Source organism: Pleurodeles waltl, chromosome 2_1, assembly GCF_031143425.1.
Source record: "Pleurodeles waltl isolate 20211129_DDA chromosome 2_1, aPleWal1.hap1.20221129, whole genome shotgun sequence".
Lineage (NCBI taxonomy): Eukaryota > Metazoa > Chordata > Amphibia > Caudata > Salamandridae > Pleurodeles > Pleurodeles waltl.
Window position 1 is genome coordinate 131,042,698 of NC_090438.1, and position 27,233 is coordinate 131,069,930.

General features: G+C 42.1%; 1 long non-coding RNA gene across 1 annotated transcript in view; it reads right to left on the reverse strand.

The window, feature by feature from the left end:
* Window positions 1–213: 213 nt before the first annotated feature.
* LOC138258495 (uncharacterized) overlaps window positions 214–27,233 on the reverse strand; it is a 115,932-nt gene continuing 88,912 nt past the window's right edge. The window contains exon 3 of the long non-coding RNA XR_011198417.1: window positions 214–760. This is a non-coding gene — a long non-coding RNA (uncharacterized lncRNA). The remainder of the gene's footprint in view (window positions 761–27,233) is intronic.

Genomic DNA, 27,233 nt, shown 5'->3' on the forward strand with positions numbered 1-27,233 from the left:
TGCCAGTGCCGGGGCAGCTGAGGTACCTTTTGTGGGTTTTATAGAGCACACAGGCTTCAGCCTTCTTAATTATCTGACGACGATTAATAACATATTTTGCACTACCTAAGTAGAGTGAATTCCCATAGTCCAGGCACAAATTAATAAGGCCCTGGACTACAATTCTGTGCAAAATGATGGGGAACCAACTGAGAAATTTTCTGAAGGCACAAAGGAGTCCAAAGCAGCTTGCTGCCAGTTTATTTGCTTGCATTTCCATAGTGAGCTCATCGTCAATCCAGAAACCTAAACTTTTTGCTGACAAAGAGGGTACTGGAAATCTCCCTAACTCATTCGGCCAATTCAATTCATTCAAAAGAACGGAGTTATTACCCATCACCACCACCTCAGTTTTGTTTCCATTTAATTTAGGCTGATTGTTTGACATCCTACTGGTTACATTTGTAAGACAAGAATTTAGCTGCTGGGAGGTTTTTCTAATGTCAATCGTTAGCGAAAAGACAATCTGCATAGGAGACGAGCACAAACCCATATGTTTTCACAAGTTCAGCCAAGGGTTGCACATAGATATTAAAAAGGGTAGGACTCAGCAAAGATCCCTGGGGAGCTCCACAATTCAAAGCAGATGTTGAAGAAGTGAAAGAGTCCACTTGTATTTGAAAACTGCATAACTTTAAGAAATCCAACAGCCATCTCAGGGCAGTTCCAGTTATCCCAGCCTCATTCAATCTTTGGGTAAGGATAAGCTGAGATGATAACCCTGGAATAGAGACAAAAAAAGTCAAATAATTTACAGCAGACAAAGTTCAAGTTCAAAACCATGAAGGTTTATTTAACATCATTGCAGAAGGCAAAGTAGTAAGTCAGTTCAAATCAATACATTTCAAAATGCAACTAACTGGGAGTATGACTAGAAGACAGACATGGAGTCTCTATAGTTTAAAAGCAAGAACAAGCCCTGAAAAATCTTTAGGCATTGAGTTAAGTACAGACTAACATGGAGTCTCCTCTCTCTGGAAAGCTATAAGAGTCTTAGCTCATCCCAAAAATGCAAAATGTTATATAGTTTTTCAAACAGTGAAACCATACTGCCAGCATGGTGTGAAAAAATGTTACATCACAATATCCAATAGTAAAACAGAAAACACACAACATGGAAAATAAGAACACCATCGTGCATGAATAGTAAGCAGTGATTTTTAACCTAAAACTAGTGAATAGCAATCCACTAGCCAGAGAAAGTGGCCTCTGAAAGATACCGCTGCCCCTTCCCATAGGACCATTAGGAACCCAAAAGACTACATTTGTATTATATATATTGTACAAATGCTGAAGGACACATTTTAACTCACGCTGGATAAAGGTAAATGAGAAATCATATTTTAAATGTGCATTGTATCACAAATGCAAATGGATTGTAAGCATACAGAGGCCTCTCAGCTTTTCAGGTGTTGAGGACAGCTCAGTTACACTATGTGTAACCTGGTCATGTTAGTTAAACGCACTTGAATAATTCTACATTTGCTTGTACAATCTCTACAAAGGCGACTTCCACACAAATGGCACAATAGCCACACTAATAGAAGACTTGCTGAGTTCTGTGGGGATGGAGTTGATAGATTATTTGATCATAAGTAGGATAGATGGAGGACAAGGGCCAAACAATGAGCCAAATTTACTTGCGGGCAAAATGTGAGTAATGGATTCAGCAGTAAATATGGAGAAAGCATACAAAGAAGGGGAAGCAGTAGCAGAGGGTGAAGAACAGTGACAGGTACTGGAGGAGGAAAGAGCAGCGGGAAGGACGTTTTTGGAGATAATGGTGATGTTGTTGTTAAAGAAGTCCGAGAGGGCATCACAAGGATCTTGAGAGGGACTTATAATGGATTGGTTGCAAAGAGGAAGAATAGGTTGCCAAACAGGGTCTCATGCAGATCTGAATACCTCATTATATTTTGGTACAAAAATAAAAGGAACATGCTTTGAGAATATCTTCTTGTACTGTTTGAGCACAGATAAGATTTGATAGGAGCTTCCCTATCAGTTGAATAGTCTTAGAGTCCTGCTCTTTCATGGGATTCATATTTTTTATACATATATAAAGAGCAGAGGGTGTGGCTAAGGGCGTGGGCTACCGACTTCGGAACTTGGGGAACCAGGTTCAGGTCTCTGCGTGGGCTCAACATCCTACGATTCTGGGGAAATCACTTGATTTCCCCACTCCTACAATTCAGCGCCTTGAGATCCTCATGGGTGATTTGCTGTGCATTACAAATCCTGGATATTATTTAATTTATTATAGCAGTGAGTTCAGCTGAGAACCATGCTGTAGAGGGGTGGGTACAAAGTGAGCAAGTAGAGGGACTAGGAATAGTGGGGTCCAGAGCCATGGACAAGCAAAGGTACTTCCTAATGAACTCAGAAGAAGACGTGTTGGGAGCACATGACTATGAACTGTGAGCAGCAAAAAACAGGGAAAAGTGCAAGAGTCCCAGAAGTGTGAAATACAAATGCTGGGGCAGAATACAGCAAGTAGGGGTTTGCAAAGTTACAAAGTTGTCCAAATCACAACTGTGAAAATTAGTTTCTTTACAGTTTGCTCGGTTCTAATAGTGTTAAATTTGCAGTTTTTTTTAAATGGTCAAGTTAGCAGCCCTTCACAGCAGCAAGCACCGAGTCAAAGATGGCGCTAAAGAAAGGAGAGTGACTATTTCTGTAACACAACTGTAGATATGTACATTTCTCACCGAAGGCTGTTTAGTTTATGTCATAGCATTAGGAATGTTTGTGCCTTCACCAATTACAATTACAACAATGGTGCTACTAAGCCACACATTGACTGCCACCTCCTCACTGTTCTATCTACCGTTCCTGTTGCTATGTAAAATGTTTCTGTTCAAAATGTTATGTTCACCTCATAAGTAAATAGATCCAAATCTGGCACTACAGAAGAAGCCCTATTTACCACAACTTGCCCGGGAAAAAGAGGAAGCTGTGTTGTCCAGTGTGTGTAAGGAGCTGACCCCTGATCACAAGGATTAAAGCAAGTCCCAGAAGTCTTTTTGGAGTTGGCAATGGGGCAACAAGGACCTCGAGAATAAACTGTATATGACTTCTTTTGTACACACTGTTTTACATTTGGAAGGCGCAAATGCAGAGAAAGACAATTGGCAATAACACTTGTTCTGCTACTCTGTGTTCCCCAAGTCTCTAAATTAAATTGGTATCTCACTTGTGTGGGTAGGCCAAGTGCCCGCAACAGGAAACTCCCCAAAACACAAAGTGGACACATCACGTTGTTTCAGTAAAAAACTGACTCGTTTTTTGCAAAGTGCCTAGCTGTAGATTTTGGGCTCTAGCTCAGCTGGCACTTAGGGAAGCGTAACAAACCTGTACATTTCTGAAAACCAGACACCTAGGGAAATCCAGGATGGAGTGACTTGTGGGACTCTCATTAAGTTCTGTCACCCAGAGTCCTTTGCAAACCTCAAAATGTGTCTAAAAAACCACTTAGCTCACATTTCGCTGTGTTGTCCAGTGTGTGTAAGGAGCTGACCCATGATCAAGTGGATAAAAGCAAGTCCCAGAATTATTTGTGGAGTTGGCACTGGAGCAACAAGGACTTCGAGGATAAACTGTCCAGGGGGTCAAGGCCGTGACGCAGAATTAAGAGGACGGTGAGCGTAGTGAGCTGTATTCCCCTGATCTGTCCTGTAACATCTTTGACTTTCTGAAGATCCTCATTACCACCTTCCGAGACTTGGTGGGGGAAGAAAAGGTTTCCTTGTTATCGTTTGTTTTTGAGTAGTGTCTCAGTAACCAAGGTCATTAAGGCTGGTGACTCTTATCCCAAAACCTTGGACCCTCTCCTCAAGACGTACTGTTGCAGAGAAACTGAAGTTCTGGCTGGACCTAAATCCAGTTCCGACTGTTAACTGGTGGGTCCAATGGGTGCCCCTGGTTATTTGGACACTCCTATCAACAGAATATCTCAACCGTGACTAGCTTCTCTCCTGCTTTAGTAGGTCCCTTTAGGAACACTGACATAAATGTCTCATCATTTTCTATGTGAAAATAAAGTACCATTTATTTTAGAGAGCTCTAACTGGAATGTTAACTTACTGTGTATAATGACTTGAGTCATACTGTGACTGAGTCACTTGCCTTCAATACCTCCTGGAGTAAACCCTAAATGATCACCTTTGCTGTACTTGGAGGGTTTAGTGAGCAAAGGCATTAAGGTAGTAATACACTTTAGCTCCCAGGTATAGCATCATCAGAACCTTTCTGGCAGGTATGATCTGGCTTACACTATATGTGGAGTTGCTTCGCCTCAGTGTCTATGGAGCAGTGGCCTCTGATACCAGACATGGGTGATGGAGTCCCGGAGTGTAGGTGTCATTGCCAGACTTCCAGGTACACTGGAGTTTTTGTTGACCTAGAGAGGGCGTGCAGTGCCCTGATAGTGCAGCGTGCCCTTCTGCATAGTATCAGAACCAGGCGGTATGTTCTCACCTAATCTGATGTAATTCAATTAAGTATGAATATCATCTAATTTATGTATTTCTGAACTTCTGTTTCCTAGGTTTAGTTAAAACTCGGAATTTGGATGCGCATCTATAGGGGTGACAGGTACTGTGGAATAAGCTTGGCCACAGTCCTGCACCACAGGGGCACAGATAACGAGAGATGCGTTTATGAGAGCAGCAAATCTGGAACCTCGAGTTAGCATTACCAACGGGAACGGCAAATCTAGGGCTCAGAAAACTGTGCCATTACCATATGACCTTCAGAGATCACTAAGAAATGGAGACTAAAGCGGGTATGTTATTAAATTATATAGATACCCCCAGTTATTCCTCATTCATGGACGCATTTTGACCTGGATATTTTGTTTGCTTCAAGCAGCCAGAGTCCCTGGCAGTGCCACTCTCCCCTTTGAAATGTCTGCCCACTTAAAGCACTGTTGCTTTTTATGTTTCATTCTATTTATGCTAATTCCAGTGTTCCTTGCGCAGCCCTTTTCTCTGATTTTCACAGGTACTTTTCCTATCTCCATTCCACTGGTGTCAGCAGGCCTTGTTTTCTTTCTGTTTGTGGTTTGGACCCCAAAGAAAGGAACAAAACAAAAGATACTGTTGGTTCCGCGAATCTCCGTGGTCACTAAACCAGACCTTCTGGATTATAGAATGAAGAATCCCCTGCTTGAAAGAGCTCACAAAGAATGTGCTTTGTTTGCACCAATCTAATCTTTAGAGAAGCTCAATGCTGCCTATTAATGGAAGTAAGAGATAACATCTGGCCCTTGTTGAAGAACATACGCTAGATGGAACAAAAAAGATGAAAGCTGGCCAGGTACAGTACATTTTATTTAGTCAGTGGAGGCATTTTCCCAAACCACACTGATAGTTATTTTTATATTTTAAAGATTTTTGTAGATTTGTAAGGCACATAATATCGTTGGTGTCTCAGGAAACAAAGGGCAGTCTGTATTTTTAAGTAGATTGATGTCATTTGATCCAAAAAAACACATTTTCCTGAGCATCTAAACAATAATATCTAAAGCAGGCTTCTCATACTAGTAACTCGTGAGCTACTGGTGTCTCTCCTTTGTGCAGCCTCTCAACTATATAAGAAGTTTGTGTTTGTTTGAATTACTATATGTGCACCAAAATTGAAAAGCATGTATTCGAGACAAAAATGTGTGTATTTTCAGAATTCTTAATCTGATGTGTGGAGAAAAATGGTTGAATTTCCAAAATATATTTAAAGCTGATATTTGAGTGAGAAAAATCAAACCATGTTGGGGAGATTTCCTACTAACAATATTAACTTGTTGGCAGGGGTAGTACACCTATGGCTGCTATGTATTACCCATGTAGTGGCATTCCATACTGACAAAACGTTTTTATGTTATTGCCAGCAACCCTTCCTGATGCACTGAAGTGATCACCGCTGGTAATCTTTTCATATGGTGGCCATTAACGTAATCTTGCCTGATGTGGTAACTATTACATCTTAAATAATATTAGTAGCTCAGGAGAATTTTCATTGACCATAAGTAGCTCTTATTACAGAAAAGGTTGGAGACCCATGATCTAAAGCATGATATAATTTTAACAAATATATTTATATGTGAACATAAGTGAAATCATTGTACTTGGGGCAAACGTAATTGTGAATCAAAGTTCAAGCTGAAATGTGACTTTTCCTGTGTTCAGAAACTTTGATGTACTCTCCTACTATGGTCGCCTTGACAACTTTACTATTTAGGCAGTCAACCACAGGGTTGGTAAGGGTATGCACTTTTGCGCCCTCCTTAACATCTCCCAGCACCTTCCTACAAAGTGGTGTGTCTCTACTTACTAGCGCGGGTAACAGGAGAAGGTAGTCAGAAGCGCAGGGACCTATGGGGAAGAAGGGAACCACTGTGGTGGGCAGGGGCGCGACACTGAGATTCTGCAGGTACCGGGACATGGTTGAGTGCAGATTCTGCCATTCATCTATCAACCACACCAGTGCAGCCACTGCCCCCTAAAAGTCAGGACATTGATGTACCAGAAAGCTCAGGCTGGCACATCTGGAACCATGGAACCAGTGAAGAACAAGTGCTATAAGAAACACGGTCATTGGAGAGCTCATCTCAGCATCTTCTCATATCCAGAACAAAGCCAGGGCATTTCTTTGCCACTCCTCTTCTTGCTCTAGACATCTGTACGCCATCTTTAGGTATTTAGATAGTCTTTGTACCCCAGTTCTTTTCTGTCCTTGTATAGTAACTAATATGTCAGATGAATGCTGCTCCGGCCTTATTGCATTACTTTGCCTTCCTGCCTGACTAAAGATACTCATCTTTCGTTTCTCACTTAACTAAGCCTGCAATTCCAGCTGTCCAGCTATGTCCTTATGATGCCATTTGTCAAGTTGCTGCTAAGGAAAATAAATGCTCAGCAGCTGCATACACTAGTTAAGGCGGCAATTTGGTGTGCCTTAGAGTTAGGAAATATGAGCAGGGTAAACGTGAAGACTATGGTCCCTGAACACTCCCAGTGCTTACTTTGTAAAAGAAAAAGGGGCAGATTTATGGAATGTGGCGCTGCATACTTTCCCTGTGCCCCTTAGCCCCCCCTACTGCCACCATGTGTGCGCCTTATTTAAAATACGGCGCACACATGGCGCAGGGTAGGGGGCAACAGCGTCATTCTATGTGACGCTATTGATGTACTCTGCAGGAGTTGCGCCAAAATGTTGGACCTACTCCCGCAGAGTACATAGGGGCCAGTTCTAAATAATGGAAGCCCCCTTTTAATACCTGCTGTGAGCAGGCATTAAAAGTGCCGAACAAATGGCACAAGGAAATGTCATAGACTTCCTTGTGCCATTTTTTCAGTCCCCCCTAACGGGGGAACGCCCTCCTTGTTACATTATGTCTGGCGCAGGCATAATGTGGTGCAAGGGTTTACAAAGTGGTGCAATGCAAGCATTAGACCACTTTGTAAATATGGCGCACAGGAAATGCCACCTTAACGGCACATCTGCGTCAAAATAAATGCCACAAATGTAGAGCAAGGTGGTCCAAGGGGCTCATAAATATGCCCCTAAGTATGGGAGGCAAACGTTTTGCTCAGAAGCCCACAGCTGGTATTATCAAAGATCTGGGTGCCGAATACCAAGGCTGGTAGTCTTAAATAAACCAGATGGCGCTTTAATCCACAAGCAGACACTCCCTGCATCTTTATCTCACTCTTTCCTCAGGCCCTTTTTTTATTCATGCTTTCTTTCTTTGTCACAGTTTTTCCATCTTTCCATTCCTTCCACTTCCCCTAATTGTGTTTTTCTCTATCTTGCTCTGGGTCAAATTCTGAAGTAGAAAAATGAGTGCCGGTGGGCCCCACCTGCAAGCACCTGCTCAAATTAAACACTGAACACTGTACTGGTAACTGCTCCTGCTCTCCAGCTACGTCTTCCGGATTCCAAAACTCTACATTGTGATACAGGAACACAGCATCCCTGCCCTTCCTCCCTTTCAACTGCGTGGATGTTGCAGCAATCGCTTTGCCTAACCATGGTACACAATTCTGTTCCTGTGTACTAATGCATGGCTGTCCACTTGGGGGGGTGCAGTTGCAGACATAGGGCCTGATTATGACCTTGGCGGAGGGGATTACTCTGTCGCAAACGTGACAAATATCCTTTCTGACATATTACAAGTTCCATAGGATATAATGGAACTTGTAAGTAATCCCCTCCGCCAAGGTCGTTATTAGGCCCATAATGATAAAATATAGGAAAGGTATGACGGTTTATAGCGAATGTAGGGGGAGTGAAGGGGTTGAGGTTGCATTTCAGCGGAGCATGTGCTGAACAGTGTAGTGGGTGTGGGTTTGTGACCACACATCGTCTTGGCTGGTTTATCTAGAACGGCAGTGACTCTGACTGCACTCAGGGGACCTGAGGGCCTGTAATGGGTGCTGAGCTGGAGACCTGCACTCAATTGGGAACTGTTAGGGAGTCTGTTGTGTAAGGTAACAGAAGGTGCAGCTCAGATATGTTCTCTAAAACAGAAACTAACAAAACTCATTAATAACAAGGCATTTCCAAGCAGTCATTTATTCTTTTGGGCTGTCAGCTCAATGAAGTCTTAACCCAATACATTTTACACTGTAACAAGGTCCTGATATGTCAGGTTACATTCTGAGATGCCCCTCAGCATCCTTCGCTTTGGACCTGAGATGCCCATAAAATCTGCTTCACTGCGGAGACAAGCAATGGTTAGTCCTCTTGTTGTCTGATGCATACAGGTGCTGGGGAATCCACTGCCATCTATGCAATATTTTGCTGGTAGTCTTTTGCTCCTGGGCATGAGTAATTCCCTCATAAATGTAATATATGTGTTCATCTGTGAAGCTATGGCCTTGGTCCTAGTCCTATTTTTGTTGAAGCCATTTCCTAACTGGGTGTGTCCTTTCAGAAGACGTCTGTAAATCCTGGAAATAAAATGGGAATCATCTGTGAGACTGCATAACAGTTTTACAAAATGGCTAAGCAGGCATGTAGTGGCTGCCTTGATTTGTGCAATTAGTACCCAATACCTTATCTGTACATATCTGAATCATTCTTCCTACCCTATCACATAGTCTGCTTCAATTGATTCAAAAGATGTTATGGTTCCTTCATCAAATATGTTGCCTATTTTTATGCATCATGCCTTTTGCCACTTTTGAAATGCGCCACTTTGTAAACACGGTGGGTTCGCATATAATGTTATAATTGGGAATGGTAACTAGTGAGGCCATATTTTATATCCATTTAGTCCCAAACTGCTAATGTAGCCTTTGTCACTGGTGATCTTTAGATGCTCAGCGGTCTTCTCTTCGGAATAAGCCCGGGAACCTGCCAGAGTGGTTGTCCCACTAGTGTGCGGTCATGGAAGCACCTGTTTCTCATTCTCTGCTTTGGACCGTTCTAACAGGTATCTGAGGAGTATGATTTAATTCTACAGCATTAGATTGTAGATCCCCAGATCTCCTTCCCTCACAGGTGGTTGTCCGGTGTCAACAATGAGCCTAGCTTTCTTTCCTCCCTCTATGAAGTCTGTGTAGCTCTGCTGTGTTATGTAGTTGTGCTCTACGTGTATAGGCAGAGCTTGAAATAGAAAACGGGTCTTAGGAAGCACCAATAACTTGACAGTTGCTATCCATCCCAGCCAAGAGAATGAATGACTGTGCCAGAGCTGGAGATCATTTTTAGGGGTGAGCGCAAAGCGCTCCGTCCCTCTTCTAATCTCCCTTTAGGAGGATTTTAACCACGCCCATGTTACGTCAGTCACTTACATTGGTTGGTGGGCTTGCCTTTTAAAATCCGCTTGTTTTCATTCGTGAAAGGCATGCATATGTCATGCCTTTTCCAGTGTTTAGCCCTCCTCGAGAGCACCGGTAAACTACAGGAAACCTACGAGGCTGGCTCTATGTTTTCCGTATGGTTTCTGGACTACTTTTTCTCTGCACTCCGCAGCGCAATCGCGCTGTGTTTTATACAGCACTATCACTCTTGTTTTTTTTGTTTTTAATTTAATGTGGCAAGATAAGTCTGATTAGGCGTTTACAACGCTAATAGCTCTAACTCTATGTAACGCGAGACCCAGTGCATCAAGGGCAGGAAATCAGCTATGCACAGCCGAAGTGTAAATGACACCAAATATAGCCCTAAATATCTTATAGAGGAGGCAATCTAAAGGGTGAGTGTTGTTTTAGCCACATCAGGTCTCCCCCAAAAATTGGCAACACAAAGGCCCAGATTTATGTAAAGTGGCGTTGCACGTAGTGCAGCCCCACTTTTCTTAGGCCCCTTAGCACAGTACTCACACCACCATGTGTGTGCCGTATTTAAAATACGGCACACCATGGCGGTAGTCAGGGGAACTAGAGTCATAATTTTTTATGCTAGTCTGGCGCTTTACAGCACTAGCGTAAAAAATGTTGACGCTAATTATGCAAAACACCCAGAGGCCCATTGAACACAATGGGAGCCTATTTTTAACGTCTGCACTTAGCAGGCGTTAAAAAAGGCCAAGAAAAATGGCGAAAAGGAATATCATACATTCCTTTGTGCCATTTTTACGGCCCCTCTAGTGCCAGAACACCCCCCTTGCATACATTATGCCTGAAACAGGCATAATGTGGCGCAAGGAGTTCCAAAGTGGCGTAATGCAAGCATTGTGCCACTTTGTGAATATGGGTGGCGTTTTTGCACTTCCAATGCCACATTAGCGTAAAAAATGACACTAATGTAGCATTGGAATGGTGCTAAGCCACTATAAATCTGGGCCAAAGTGTCTGATTTCTTTATACTAATTTAAGGCCCACCACCCCACTGAAGTTTCATAATTCTCTGCACAAAGGTTGTAAGGAGCCAACAGGGTTCAATAGAGACACCAAGATGTCATCAGTGAAAAGGGTCAGTTTAAAGATGTTGGACTTTAGGTTTACCTTTGTGAAATACCTGGGCTTGGGTACTATATTCGCAAACAGTTCTAAGTACTGGGCAAAGAGTAGGGGGACAAGAGAGGAACCTGCCTTGTGCTCTATTCTGTGTTTACTCTCTGCAAGTCCTATCCATTTACTCTTATTTGGGCATGAGTGCCCTGCATTCAGCCAGGACCATGTTTAAGAACTGGGATCCAAAGCCTCAATTGAGCAACATCCCGCAAGTAGTGTCACCTTGAGAAAGTATTAATCAACATCCTCCAATAATAATTTGCTCCTTCCTTCTTTGTGTCCATCTTGAAGTTTCAATATTGAAGCCTGCTTGCCCCAGGTAGACCAGCTGCAGCATCAAGTCATTCAGGTGGAGGGTAAGGGTTTTCACAAAAGTGATTTTGTCAACATTCAGTAGTGAGATCGAGTAATATGAGCTGCACTTTTTTGTATTGTTCATGTTTTAGTAAAGTGGAAACATTTGCTTCTGCAATTGATGTGGTCCAATTGGAAAACTGGATAATTTCAGCTAGTAACAGCTTTTGGAAACCGGGACCAAATCCCTCTGATCCCGAGAGTTTGTGTGTTTTAGGATCTATATGACCCCTATTACAACTTATTTAGCAATCCTGCTTTGTAGGTGGTACCTTGCAAATCCGTTAGAAATACAAAGCCCACCTTGTGGAAATATTCAAAATTTTCCTCTGCATTCATTTCTGTTTTTTTCAGCACAGTTTATGAAATGGCTGTTGGAATAACACCGAGCTTGTCTTGCTCCTGAGAACATCTAAATCCATCTTTCCTATTGACTGTGACTATGAACGACTGGGCCTGTTTCTCAATAGGTTTGGTGGTGAATGCAACATCTTCTCCAGCTGGGGGTACCTGCCAATAACTATGCCTTACACAGAGAAGGGTATTACATGTCTTTATTCATCTGCGAGTAACCACAAGCTCAGTATTCTAAACCTGCATTCACTAAACCACATTCTAACACTTACATCACAGTTCTATTGAGTCTTTCAGAAAACTAAAAGGTTCTTTCATTCATAACTCACACAAAACTACATTTTCCCCTCTGTTAAATAAAAAATGAAAGTTTGTTTTACAAATTGTATACAATCACAGCTTTTCTGTGAGCCTTTGTGGCACTCTGATTAGTCATCCTGATCGTATCTTTAAAAACCAGGAATCGGCAATAGGAGTGTCAATGATCCTCGTTGGCGATGCAGGAGCAACAGCAGTCTGGGGTTTTTCAATTTTCCTCTTTGATGAATTGGGGGAATTCATCAACAATCAACCTCAGGTGATGTCCATTGTCAAGAGGACCAAAAAAGTCAACAGTACTTATTTCCCATGCGTGCTTTGGCAACTCTGAAATGCTTAAAGGGCGTTGAGTGGTTTTCGATGACAGGCAGTTGCATAGCTGACAGGCCTTAACTCTTTCATCGAGATGAGGAAACCAAAGTCGTTCTCAGAGAGCTCGCTTTGTAGCAATGACCACACAATGTCTTTCATGTGGCACTTCAATTCTCGGTTGTCGTAGACGTTCTGGAATAACACTTCTCGAACCTCTCAGGATAATGCCTTCTTGAGTCATGGACAGTTCATCTTTGACATTCTTGAACTTCTGGCATTTGTTACCACTGGCAAGAGGTTGAGTGTGCTGGTTCCAAGACCGATGTAATAATGTCTTTTAGTTTTAACATGTCACTATCTTTACTCATGGCAGTGATAATTTGCTCTAGCAATATAGAAGCTGGTGTTTTTGCTTTCACAATGAAGTTTATGTAGGCTTCAGCTGTCTTGGAAGGGGTACTCACACACAGTATGAGCACTCTGGAGAAGTAGCCAGCAGAGTTTTGATCTTTCCTTGGACAATGCACAGTTGTGTAGCTGTACTCTTGTAGTCATAGACCCCAATGTTCAAAGTGAGGAGGCATCTTGGCTTTTGTATTGACAAAGATGGTCAACAATGCTTGATGATCCGCCACAAGCGTAAAAGGCTTTCCATATAAGAACACGTGGAAGTGTTCACAAGCCTCCACTACTACTAAACTTTCTTTTTCAGGTTGTGAATAAGCATGTTCAGTTCAGGACAAACTTTTGCTTACATATGCCACTATGGGGGTCATTCTGACCCTGACGGGCGGCGGAGGCCGCCCGCCAGAGTTCCCCCACCAAAATACCGCTCCGCGGTCGAAAGACCGCTGAGGGTATTTTGGGATTTGCCCTGGGCTGGCGGGCGACCGCCAAAAGGCCGCCCGCCAGCCCAGGGCAAATCATCCTTCCCACGAGGACGCCGGCTCAGAATTGAGCCGGCGGAGTGGGAAGGTGCGACGGGTGCAATGGCACCCGTCGCGTATTTCAGTGTCTGCATAGCAGAAACTGAAATACTAAGTGGGGCCCTCTTACGGGGGCCCCTGCAGTGCCCATGCCATTGGCATGGGCACTGCAGGGGCCCCCCGGGGCCCGCGGCACCCCCTACCGCCATCCTGTTCCTGGCGGGAGACCCGCCAGGAACAGGATGGCGGTAGGGGGTGTCAGAATCCCCATGGCGGCGGAGTGCGCTCCGCCGCCATGGAGGATTCACATGGGCAGCGGAAAACCGGCGGGAGACCGCCGGTTTTCCGCATCTGACCGCGGCCGAACCGCCGCGGTCAGAATGCCCTGCGGGGCACCGCCAGCCTGTCGGCGGTGCTCCCGCCGACCCTGGCCCCGGCGGTCTCTGACCGCCGGGGTCAGAATCACCCCCTATATGTTTTTGAGCATTTGAGTGTCCGCTGTGCTGTGCAAGGATTGTGCCTAACCCAAATGGGATAGCCTCAACAACTTCTGTATGGAGCTTTGGATCAAACATACCTTTTTCAGTAGCATTTTCAATGGCTTGTTTAATTATCTTAAAGCTTTGCTCACATTCATGTGACCAATGAAATGAAACATTCTTTTTTGTCAAGTCTCTCAATGGAGCACTCACGGTGGCAAAGTCTCGTATGTATCTGGAAAAGTAACTGGCCATGCAAAGAAATAAACGTAACATAGAAACATCTTGTGTTGGACTTGCAGTTGACAAGGTTGTATTGTACCAGCAATTCTCCTCGAGTTACAACTGATGACATCCTTTATTTAAATCAAGGCAAGAGAGGATTTTGCATAATTCAATTGCGTTATCATATCAGCTATCTGCGGAGCTGGATGTCGATCTCTTTCAATTGCCTTTTTCACTTGACACACATCTGCGCAGATGTGTACAGATTCTTCACTCTCCTTTTTGGGCCCTACCACTATGCGAGAAACCCATGGCATTAACATATCTATCTTGGTGTAGGAGTGTTGTACATAGTCTATTTCTGCATGGTGTGTCTTTCACCATACATCTACAGGGATCTTTTCCACCATCCATCAGAGCCTTTTTTCTCTGAGAGACTTACTTCAACCCTTCTCCTGTGCCATAAACAATACCATGGCCCATACATAATTAGGTTTAAGTTAAGACCCACCTACCACTAGGGTCCTGTGTTTCTGGATACAAGCTTTTGAATCACATGTTTCATGAATGCTACCTGGGCTTGTTTTGGTGTGCATGTTACTGCCAAATAGCTCTTCTCCATGTGTCTCCTCAAGGATGTATAAGTCTCTCATATTTTAATGTTTAGCCCTGAGGACCATAAGTTGTTTGCTAGGATTGTTTAGCCCCCTCAATTAAAAAATAAATAGTAGGAATTCCTCATTATTGAAATTTTCTATGCACATAGTAACAATAATGCCCCTTTCATTTCCAGCTGGGGTTCTTCAGTTGCAGTTTATTTAAGGTTCCAGTCAATGATGCTACAACAGGACTACCCCAATTCCCCCCAATCACCTCTTCCCACGGGTTTCTTATCCAGATTTTCCTCAAATTGAAAACTCATGATAACTCCCATTCCCACCCTCCCCCAATTTGAACCCACTTTTGAGAAAAGTGTGGCCCCTGTACCCTATACCTCTTACTCTAAACCATTAAGCCCTAGCATTTAAACCTTTTACCCACCCTTTCACACTGCCCTTACTTCGATATATTTTGTGAACCAACAAATTGCTAAAGGTTCCTTTTAAAAGTATTTATTTTTATAACTACTTATTGGAATGTGTTATTTTTTAGAAGTGTTCAATTCCAATGTTTTAAAGCAATACCAACATTTCACATTCACTTCCCCCAATCCAGACTCTAATTCAGTGTCCTTCCAGAAGTATCTGGTGCTCTGATCACCCACTATTATAGTAGTGGGTGTAGTTCTTAATCTGGGCAATGACTGCTTTCTGTTCATTGTTGATCCTAGGTGCTATTGGTATCTGTTTTTTTCTTTGCCCTGATTATTGTCCTCTATCTGTCCCTCTATAGTTTCTAGCAGACTGAACACAGCACTCCCTCTCTCGACGATGCCATTCATTTTCTGGGTTGTCCAGTATCTGAAGTACTTTCAGAGCATCATCCTGAGATGTTGTCTGGTAGTGTTCACCCTGCTAGCTAAAGATTGGACATAAGCGGTAACTAATCTGTAATCAGTGGACCCCTAGGTTCTCTATCAGACAGAAGGTTCTTTGTTTTATGGGGTGATGGCCATTTGATTTTGGACATGAAATAATGAATGTACTTTGAAAGCAAAGTTCCTTCTTTTCCTCCTTTCATTGTTCTTTCTTTTCATAGAAAATTGGACCCTTGTAAGGTGTATGTTGTCCTATTACCCACAGCTGCACCCAAGGCAGTACAGCTTGTTCTATTCATTAGGACAGCTTCCATGACAGGCAACTGGAGCAATGCCTTAAATATAGTTTGCAGAAAACTCTCTTTACTGTGCCCCCTTACATCCCTGAGCATCCCTCAACTCAATCCTTTATTCCACTTGGATTGTTTTTCAGGATCTTCCATGTGGCTCTCAACATTAGCATTCTGCTGCTTTAGACTGATAATCTCTTGCTTCAGAAATCCATGCTCCTCCTGCCTTCCGTCTCCTACCAGTTCCAGTGACTGTACCCTCTTCACCAGGTTGCTGAGATCTTTTTTACCTTTTTTGAATCTCTGTTTTATTTCCCAGAGCAGAAAGGTTATTGGGGGGATGCTAGAAGAGATCTTTCTGATGAATGGTTCTTGGAGCTTCTACCACAGTGGAATCTACCTACTTACTTCTGTGCAAGTGCTTTGTATAAATCTGTTTTTTTAAACAGGTATTGACTGTCTGATCTTTTTTCCGCCTGAGAATCACATCTTTTTTAGTCTGTTTAATAGGAACATTAATAAACTTTGGCCCCCAGCATTGCCTATGAGGTATTCCATCCAAATATCTTATTCGAAATAATGTGAGACACACATGTGATCCCCAAATACTGTGAAATCAAAAATACTGGTTTTTATTATTTAGAGGAGTGTTTTTAGTTTTTGTATTAGAAGCTGTTATTATTTTAGTGTTAAATATGTATTTTAGTTTTTTTAATTTGGTAATATATTTTAAACTATTTCTTTTATTTTCTATTCCTTTTTAGGCCTATTGTTGGGTTCATAGGGGAATAGCGAGGGCAGGTTTTTAATTTTAAATATTTATTTTTAATTGATTCTGTTTTTTAATATGTTTTCATTTTATTTGTTAACGAGATAATTAATTATATTAATTTAGTTTAGTTATTCAATAGATACTTTAAAATAAATTGTTGTATTTGTTAACTGGATATTTAGCTCATTGATTGTTGACTATTTACTTGTTTTTAATAATTTGGATTTTAAATAATTATATTTCGATTATTTTTTATAATAATTAATTTGATAGTGTTATTTTTTTTTAAATTAGCTGTATTCTTATATTTTCTGTAATTAATTTAATTGAAATGTTTTTAAATATAATTGTATGTATAATTGAATATGTTAATTTCATGTTTTTAGTTTTTAATGTATATAAATTATAGAATATTAAAATATTTTTGTATGTTTACAGAAATATATTTTATGTTTATTTTCTATATGTAATGTATTTCATATTAATTTGGAATACAGAAAATTCAATCTAAACCCTCTAAATATGCCTCCTCCAAGATTAAACAATTTCCCCACTGTTGCTTAGGATGGAGTGAGAATATTCAGTCTGACCCATCCAAATTCCAACACTTTCTCTACTGCTGCTTAAGCTTAGAGGAAGTACTAAATCTGACAACTCCAAAATCCACCACTTCCCCTGCTGTCACTTACGTTAGCACTATAAAGCTAAACTCTATCCCTACCATTTGTTGCTCAGGTTGGAGTAGAAATTGTAAATCAGAAGATCCCCTCTAAAGTCCAGCGCTTTCCCAGCTGTTGCTCAGGTTGGAGTGAGAATAGCAAATCTAACCAGTCTAGAGCCCAATACTTTCCCAACTGTTGCTTACATTGGAGTGGGAATAGTAAATCAGACCCCTCCAAAGTCTAACACTTTCATTTCTGTTGCTCATGTTAGAGTGGGAATAGTGACTTTGACCCCAAGTCTAATTGTTTTATCTGATTTAAAAAAATTGTTTCATATATTTTTTGTTTGAATTTTAAAAGATAGTTTAGTGAAAATGATTTTTCTTATTTATTTTCATTTGTAATTTGTATTGATTATTTTTTACTTCAATGCTACAGCTGTAATATTTTTTAATTTATTACTATCTCGTGTTTGTATTTATATTACTTTTTATTTTTTATTTATGTTTAAATTATGTTTTTTTAAGTATGTATGTTTTAGAAATCATTTGAAAGAATATATGATTATTTTCTGTTTGTAAGTTATAATTGTTTTATATATATATTGTTTATATTATGACGTTTGTATGTATTTTTAACTGTATTTTATTAATTTTAATCAAACCATACAATATCACACACAGTGCAGTTGACATAGGCACATTTTAATGCAATATTAGTTTTTTAAGTTAATATAGTTAAAGTTAATATAGTGTATAATAATGAAAATTCAATATGCTTTCTTTTTTTTAATACATTGTTGTAATTTTGTAGTCTATATTTTTGACTTTACAAACAAAGTAGGTAAAGTCAGTATGAGTTCTTGTTATTTGTTTATCAAAAGTTTGCCACCAATATTTTTGTTAGCATTTTCAAGCATCTGCCATCCAAGCCTTCAGATCTACTATGTGGTGTGACTAATGCTGGAGTAAAAGCCCATCATCATGAGTTAAAGGCTGATTTCTGATCTCTGTACAAACATGTTAGGAGTTATGTGATAATTATCACTCTATTGCAGTTTTACTCTCATAAATTCCAGCATATCAAACCAGCCAAAATGTATTGAATTTATGGAATTGAGTATCATAAAAACTGATTCTGCATGTTATGTCCCATTTTCCTTCTAAAAGCTCTAGCAAATACCTCACCCTGAGGTAATGGTATGTACCATACATGGTAAATACTCCAGCCTATTCTGATAAACTCATAATAAGGGCTAAAAACATCTCTCAACTAAGGGGCCCCTTACCTCCTTTTTGGTGCGTGCTGCTCAGGTTTATTACCATTTGTCAGGGCCTTTTTATCCCTTTCTTTCCAGTGCCCCCCAGGGTCTGTAATGAAGAAATATGGAGCATTCCTAGTAATCTAATTAGAGTTCCTTGTGGCCCTCAATGCTGCCCGTAGTCTTTTTCAAGCCACCTCCTTGAGCCACAAACTCTACTTTATGTGCTGATGCTCTCCACCCTCCCCGACTTCTCTAGCTGTCTAGACTTCGACTGGGCTTAGGGTATCTGCGTATTTCAAATATACACTGCATCTCACATCTGCAAGGTCTGGGTTCATGACATCATAACCCATTTCCACTCTTGTCTTGGTTAGAACCACCTGGTGCCAGCTGCTGCTACCTTGCTCCGGGGCAGGGATTCCTCCTCAGCAGCATCCCTCACACCTCATCAATTCCGTCACTCCTGGGTGCAGTTCCAGGATTTTCACCCTTTGTGTTCTATGTTGAGGAAACCCCCTCATTTAAGTGGTGCTGCAAGACTGGACTCTTTAGTCCCTGCACGCAGGCCTTAATGTTGGTGGCCACCTTTCTACTGGTGGATGCACCTTCACTTCCAACAATGGCCTCCAAGTTTCATTGCTTCAACTGTTCACCTGAGCAGTCCCAGGACTTTCTCCCAATTCGTCTTAGTAGTGAAGGTGTCTCCCCCATGCTTCACTTTCTAATTGGGCGAGGCAAGCATCCACATCTCTTAGACCACCACAGATGTTTGTACCGCCATCTTTACACCAAGACCTTCTCTAGGTAATTCCCTTATCTGGCACATGTTTTCTGAGGTAGGCTTCTCTGCCGGATTTCACTCTCCTTCGCTCGAGTCTATTGCCCTGGGAGCCAGATTATTTGCTTATGTTTTGAAATGGATGACTGGATCAGTTTCTTTGGGGGGCTAGAGCGGAGGATAGGAAATACATGTCTTACTCCTCCACTTTTTTGTCCACATCCCAAGCACTCTTTTACATAGAATGCTAAATTATTGTCAGAGCTAGAAGTTTAGATCAAGGTTTAAGTCAGTAATAGGCTACATATAATGCTAAGTTATTGTCAGAGCAAGAAGTTCAGATCAAGACTACATCCATTGGTGCTGATTTACCAAACAACCAGGTGTAGTGAAGGTGACATCAAGTACACTTTGACTCCAGATGATATCACAGGTTAGAACCCTGTTTCCACCTTTAGGCCCTGATCTGGGCAGAGGGACTTGTTACCACTGGCTTAATCCTTGTCACCACTGACAAACTGTGGTCATTAATCCCCCCTTGATTAAAAGAGGGGCTGGATCACGGTGGTGGTGATGATGCTGACATGCTGATGTTGCTGTTCCGCCTGGTGAACCTGCAGAACTACCTAGCAGAAACGTAGAATGTCAGAGAATGACAAGTTTTGCTGGGGAAATTCTGGTGTTCCTTGGGTTCATTAGGCCACAAGGAATCATGTGATTGCCTTCTTTGAATGTGCAAGCGTCCTCTGCTAGAATGGGAACCCACAAATTTAATTACCAGTGGCACATATGACCAGGGGCGACAAGGGAATCTCCAGGACTCCCTTTCTGTCAGGAGGTGCTTGCTATCCCAAGGTAGAAATTCAGGGGATTACCTGTTGTCTTGGAAGATGGAGGCGAAGGGAGCCATCACCCACTCCAAAAATCCCAAGGGAAATCCTTGAGTCTCATGGATGCTGAAATGAGAGTTATTGCAACCTCTGAACTGAACAGCATCACTGCCTATTATTTAATGTAAAAATCTTATGTTGCATATCATTATCATGTTGCTTTTTGGGGAAATAATGTTACCATCTAATTGGCAGCAACCCTGCTACTGCTATCTAGGTGGTGGTACCTTGGAGCAGGGAATCTTCCATCACCAGAGTCAAAATCACCACTTTTGTCTCTCACTTGCTGAGTCTGAAAAAAGATGTATAGTGTATCTATTTACATGTGGTTAATGGTTTATGTTGTGGTTGTGATTATCTGCTTGGGCAAATCTTGAAAACTGGTAATACGACTTGGATATGAATTAGCATCAGAGTGATTCTGTGCTCATCACTATAAATGTATTGAGAGCTGATGACCGGCTGCTTCAAGGTGTGAAGATAGACACAGTAGAGTAAGGACCCTGCAGGAATAATCTTTATGTGAAATCCTTGTAAAGTGCACTTCTAATGAGCTGACACACTTCAGCATGGACTGCAATATAACTTTGTTTTGCATTGAGAATCACCGTTCCGTTGGCCTTTTATGTATGGTTTTGACAGCACAGCAACAACTTATTGGTGAAACATCACTTAAAGTCAGATTTTGTTTCGCCCTTTACAACCATTGGCTTTCTTCCACCAGCCTCTTTCAGCAATTGGCTTGAGAGCTGTGGCGGCGTGAAGCACTCCTCCTCCCAGTGCTTAATTTGTAAATGAAACGTGCCTGTGCTCAAAGCCCTCCTCTTAAACACGCGGCTGCTGCAATTAAATGTACGAACATGGAATACTGAGGCAGATAATCCTGAAGCCATCTCGGGCCTCTTCAATCCATTTAAAGCCACTCCCTGCACCTTCAGCTCACTCTTGCAGCTTTCTGCTTCCTGCCTTCTTAATGCTTTTTCGATTTTCTCTTCCTCTGTCTTTCCCATATGTATCTTTTGCTCGTAGTAAATGCTTGAAGCAGAAGAATAAGCAGCCGGCTCTCAAAAATAAGTGCTGGTGCTCAGCACTGGAAACAACAAGCAAAAATTAAGCACTGCCCCCTCCCCATCCCCACTCCACCAGCTTGAGCAGGGAGTGGGGGGGTTGTGAGAGTGTTACCAAGCCCAGAACACTGGGCGAGGAACTAATTTATCAGTGTGCAAAACTCCACCATTTCGGTTTGCTTGCTGCAGTGACTGATCTTCATAGGGGTTGTAGTGCTCAGTCCTATTTCTCTTGCTGACGGCTTGTCTATGCCCAACTACAACCCCCAGAAGGTCTCCACCAGCTGCTTCAACCACTGAGAGATATTGATAAGTTGGAGTTCTGCCTTCAAGCCCAGTTCCTAGCTTCCGTGGCTGGTAAGTTGTCCGTTTTCTGATTGGACAAAAGTTGCGTTTAGAAGAGCAAGTTCTCAACTGCCGTTATCTCCCCTTTTTGTTTTATTTTTTGATAAGATGCTTCTGTTGTAGAGTTTCATCTGTGTCGGATGTTGCCAAACCTGCGTTTCCTACGCGTTGGTAAAATGTATATTCCAACTTTCAAGAATCTTGCGATAAAAAACGAAAACTGCTTTTTCAGGCTCTGAAGACTGCCAAAAACATTCTTTTTTTAATCCAGAATGTTGTATGGATGAAAACAGTAAACTGCTGGTAGGTGCAGCCGCTCTGAGGCCGTTTTTGTCTAACCGATAGCCCTATTTTATTACCTGCATTACTGTGTGGCTGCTTTTGAGGAGTGAGAGGGAAGAACTGGGACAACTGAAGGGGTATGAGGAAGAGAAAGAGAGGAATGGGCAGAGGAGTGAGAAACTAATTAAATTTGGAGGGGAATGAGATATGCAGAGACAGGCATAGAGATTGGGGAAGAGAAGGTGGGACAATGAGTAGAGTGGACCAGAGAGGAGGGGAACGTAATAAAAGAGACATTGGAAGGAAGGAGACGAAAAAGGAAAAAAAAAGAATGGAAAAGGCAAAAACAGGAAGGAGTGCAATGGGAGCAGAGAGGAAAAAGGAGAAGTAAGAAAACAGTAGATTAGAGAGAAGGCGCAATAGAAGATAGGAGAGAAAAGAGGAAAGATAGAGGGGGGTGAACATTAGCCCTCACGGAGAGCCAGCCCAGCTGCAGGTTCAAGTGGGGGTATTTATTTTTTCCTGGCTACTCCCCTGCTTGAGACTTTGTCCTTCATATCTTGGTTCAGCCCAGTGGAATATAAATCTCTCACCTAATTCTATTGGCTGTTTGGGTGTATTCCTAAACCTCCACTCGAATGCTTGCATTGAACTGTGTGAAGGACTACTTTACAACTATAGCCCTCTCAGTTTGCGCCTGCTGGCTCTCCCTCCCCCGTGCCTTTCACTGTAATGTGCTAACTAACGCAGCATATGTTAGCACATTAAAACTAGACCAACTGGTTGCCAATGCTTGTTTTGTGAAGTTTAACTACCTGATATCACTTTTGCAAAATCCTGTGTAATTCCTTGTAGCATTAATGGCTGCATTTTTTAATTGATAAGTTATGTTTAAACACATACCCTACCAATACATTGTTGTGTGTTGAACCAAAACCTATGGCAATGTAAGCACACTCTTCGAAGCAGACAGGTTATGCACCATATAGGCAAATTGTATTTTACACGGGGAAACAGCCTTTACCATGCAGCCGAAACCATACAGTGCCTTTCCAACGCAGGCAATACAACGAACGCGTCATTACCACGTGTTCTTTCCCAACACAAGTCGTTACAATGACTTCATTCACGGAACGCGTTGTTGGACTACTGTGGATTTTCAGTCCAACACCTTCTCTACTGTTGTGCAGACTGGAGTTGGAATAGTAAATTACACTTTTCCAAAGTCCAGCGCTTCCCTAAGGCAAGTTGTAACGACTTGCATGGGGAAGGAACACGTGGTAACAACATGTCCATTGTATTACCTGCGTTGTAAAGGTATGCGTGCTAAAAACATGAGTGGCTCCGTCATATAACCCTTTACAGTTGCAGTCAGTCACAACAAGGTATTTTGTTGGCATGCTCTGACATGAACCTGTCCTCATGGAACCATTCTTTATATTTCAGGGTTTTTCCATAGCACTCTATCATGGTTGCAAAGTGACTTATTGCATTTTTCTAAAACGTAATTAAACACACAAATGATAAATACAAAAATAGCTACAGATAGTGATATTCGACGCATTCCCTATTATGAAGCAGCAAATACAGAAGCCCAATAAAAGCAGAAATCCTCAGTCTAGGGATATTTGCCTCGAAAGCCAAAGGCATAATGAAACCTGAGGGGACCCTCCTGCAAAGTACATGGAGGGAGCCCCCTCCTCCCCGACCCAGTTTTGCTGAGGAGCCCCCTGGATCTGGGGCCCCCCTGCACTCTTTAGGTTCAGAATTGTATTTGTCTTTGGTAGACAAGATTAATACAAGGAATATGCTGACTCATCAGATTAGAATTACTTCTCCAACTAGATAGAAGACCCAAATGGGATGAATTCTCTGCTGATGCCTGTATTTGTCTTGTGAAGGCCTTGCACAAGGCACTTGTTCTTTCAGGACGTTTTATTCTTTACCATATAATTTCATACAAGTGGTAATACCACCAGGAGTGGCTCCTCCATTTGGGTGGAGGAGTGTTACCCTCTTGCCAGCGGCAGCTGCAAAAACGTTTCAAAGAAAAGGATAATAAACCATGACCCATATTTATACTTTTTTAGCGCTGCATTTGCGCTACAATTGTATTTTGTAAGTCTGCGCCGCTTTTGTGTAAAAAAATGACGCAAATGCAGCGCTAAAAAAGTATAAATATGGGCCCATGTTTATTATCCTTTTCTTTGAAAGGGGCGGGGCCACGGGGGTGACGTGCACTGAGAGCGCATGTGTGTTTGGCCGGCCGTGTCGGGCCGGCCGAACACACATGCGCAAAGGGCTCTCTCCAGTTGCCGGGCTGGAGAGAGGCTGAACAGGCTCCCAGTCTGCCAGCGGGCTTCTTCAGGCGACTAAGTCACTGGCCTCACTGTGACCACAGCATTGATCTGGGAAGAAAATGCAGCACCAGAGGATCCGGCTTTGACATAATCAGTGATTTATTGCACCTCTCATGCTGTTTGTGAGTTTACCTTTCTCACTCCCCCCCCCCCCAGTTATTATGCACTCATTTCAGATTTCCAAGTATGACAGGGAAAGTCCATTTATTCACTGCCCTTTCCCCTCTGTGCCTATTTGATTTTATGACTCATAAATTTACTCTTTCATGCTGAGAGGCTTTACTGGGACAAGCCCAGTGGTGTGGGCATTCTCTGACGTGAGGTGCTGCTATTGTTAGGAACATAAATGAGTGAGTAATGAGAAACTCTCCTGCCTCCTACCATGACATTACTCCTGCAGATATGGCATGTGACTTACAGCCTGGGAGGCGAATTCACCTTTTTACTCCCATCTTTCTGTTAATTATACTGTAGAGTTATCTTAGGTTTAACTCATGTGTCAATAGGGTGGACTTTTACATTTTCATTTTATTTACTGTCGTTTTCAAACCTGCCTGTTAAATTGGATTAATGAGTCATTGTGAATATCCTTTGCGTGACTTTATATTTCTGTAGAATATTCACGCATGAGCGTTTGTTTATTTACTATGAAGTCACAGCTCGGATAAAAGGGCAAGGGTTGTTCAGCACTTTGTGGCCCACACTGCTGACAACAATGCACTTTGTAAATGCTAGCCCCAATACCATATACTGTCCTATTTTTTGCCATGGTGGTGTGCAACACCTTCCAGCTGTCAGTGCTGTTGTTTTACCATCCTTCCCTGTTGCACTGAACCCAGCCTCCATTCTTCTATTCCACCTACAGCAACCTATTTCCCTGTTGCTGCTTCATGTTCTTCTTTCCTTTCTCTTTCCTTATATCCTGAAAGTCAGTTCATTTTTCTGATCTTCAGTGGCTCCCAGATGACATAAACCTGATTTCCGCAAGGGTGTACATAGTGAGAAAGTGGATTTACCCATATACTTATCTTAACGCATATATAAATTTACTATGAAAATGCTAATGCTCCTGTGTGCCTTGACATGAGCTGTTGCATTGTATTAACCATATGCTATGTCACTTTTATATCAGCTTGACGACCACTAAAATCTTAGCATTCTGGCATATTGACTGGCACTTTAGATGTCCCGTGGCCATGAACCTCCAAGCTGTACCGTGCACATTTAGTGAACTGTGTCTTCCTCTGAGTTTGGCACGGCAAAGCAAGGATTGTGGAGAGTAATGGAGTCAGCTAGGGTTACTTGCATCATATTGTCAAGGACTTCTCACATTCCTTCCCGCAAGAAGACCCTGGCATCTCCTCATTAGTCATTGTCCTGGAGTTTATTTTTTATCACTTGGTCTTGCTTCTATGCACTTGCTTTAAGAGAAAATATATAAATATGTGTAGAAATTGCATGTAATTTATCATTACAGGCTCCAACTGATCAAGGACAAAATTCTGATTTATTACAACACCAAGTGCCTCACCTTATTTGTGATCACTCACTGGTTTTATTGCATGAAATCCGTGTTAGACTTTATAGTCTATACTGAGTGTTGTGTTTTCTTTTACAATAGTCACAATAGTTTGCAATAGTCACCTTCTAAAATTTCACAAGCCCTCAAGAAAGATATAGATACTCTGGTCTTTCCTTGTGCTTCCATCCTGCTATAGGTAGATGATTTGCTGATAGATTCTGTGGACCAATGACAATGTGAATTATTATATCTGCTTATTGAACTAGCTAGCATGGGTAACAAAGTTTTGACTCATTGCCAGGTTTAAAGATTCTTGTCAAGTCAATATGGGAATGTGTCAAAACCCATGGGTGTTGCGTGGGAAAACCCACAGCAACGTCCATGGAATACCTCCTTGACCTACAGTGAGGCAACACAGGGCTTTGCGCTGCCTTCCTTACTCCATATCTATGAGGCCATGCAAACCCATGCAGGGTGGCTTTGTGTCGCCTCATAGATATGACTGAGTGGTCTGCACCACCGAAGCATCATAAAAAGTAACGCTGTGGCAGTGCAGGCCTCTAAATGAGGCCCCCGTGTTTAGTCCAGACTCACTGTTCCCTACCTCTTGTGATGGGGATCCTCAAAAGTGCATTATTGCCACAGCCCACCCCACCGAGCCACACAATGTTTTTAATAATGCACCTTTGTCTATCAATGATATTGTATTTTATGTTGATGGGGCTTACCTCAGACATAATGAAGGGAAACTAGTATCAGGATACACTGTGTGTGCCGTACATGAAAAAGTGGAAAATCAATGTTTTCCACAAGTATATTTGCCTAGGATTTTGAACTAATTGCCTTAAACTGAGTAATCGTGGTTCGCCAGGGTTACGGGGGCGGGGTGGAGAGAGCACAGTGCGTATGTGTGTTTGGCCAGCCTGAGACGACCGGCCAAACACACATGCGCACTGAGGGGAGTGCACAGTCCACTCCCTCAGTGCTCATTATCCCCAATGCCCCGCCCCTTTAACAACGAAAGGATAATAAACTTAGTTTTTTTGTAAAAGGATTTGCAATGGTTGCTTCTGGTGGGGTGGGGGAACACTCCTCCGCCATTGCGAAGGAGCCACCACTGAATCTGAGCTTGTATTCTAGTTATGAACAAAAGTGACAGCATCTTCAAAATGTATTTTTGTGTGGTGTCCATGACATTGGGCTCCTTTTGAGAGGTTTCCTCACTTACACATGCACTCCTATAAAAATGGTCCTATATTAAGGGTTTGTTTGTTGCCTTTCAACTACCACTTCAGGCAGAGATAGTCAGATTTGTTGTGCATCAAATCACTCCTGTGTCTTTCCTGATAGTGCTGCTAAAGATGCTCTTTCTTTCCTAAGTCTGATGTGATGATGTATTTGTCTCGGCCTTCTGAACTTTTCCCTGGCCATTTTGCGTCATCTCACCAGTGTACAAGAACAGGTGCCTCAAGGTGAAAATACATTTTGGGACAATATGTTTGTTTCATTTATATCTGGATGTATTACGGTGTGCCAAGGATGGTAAAATTGTTGTTTCT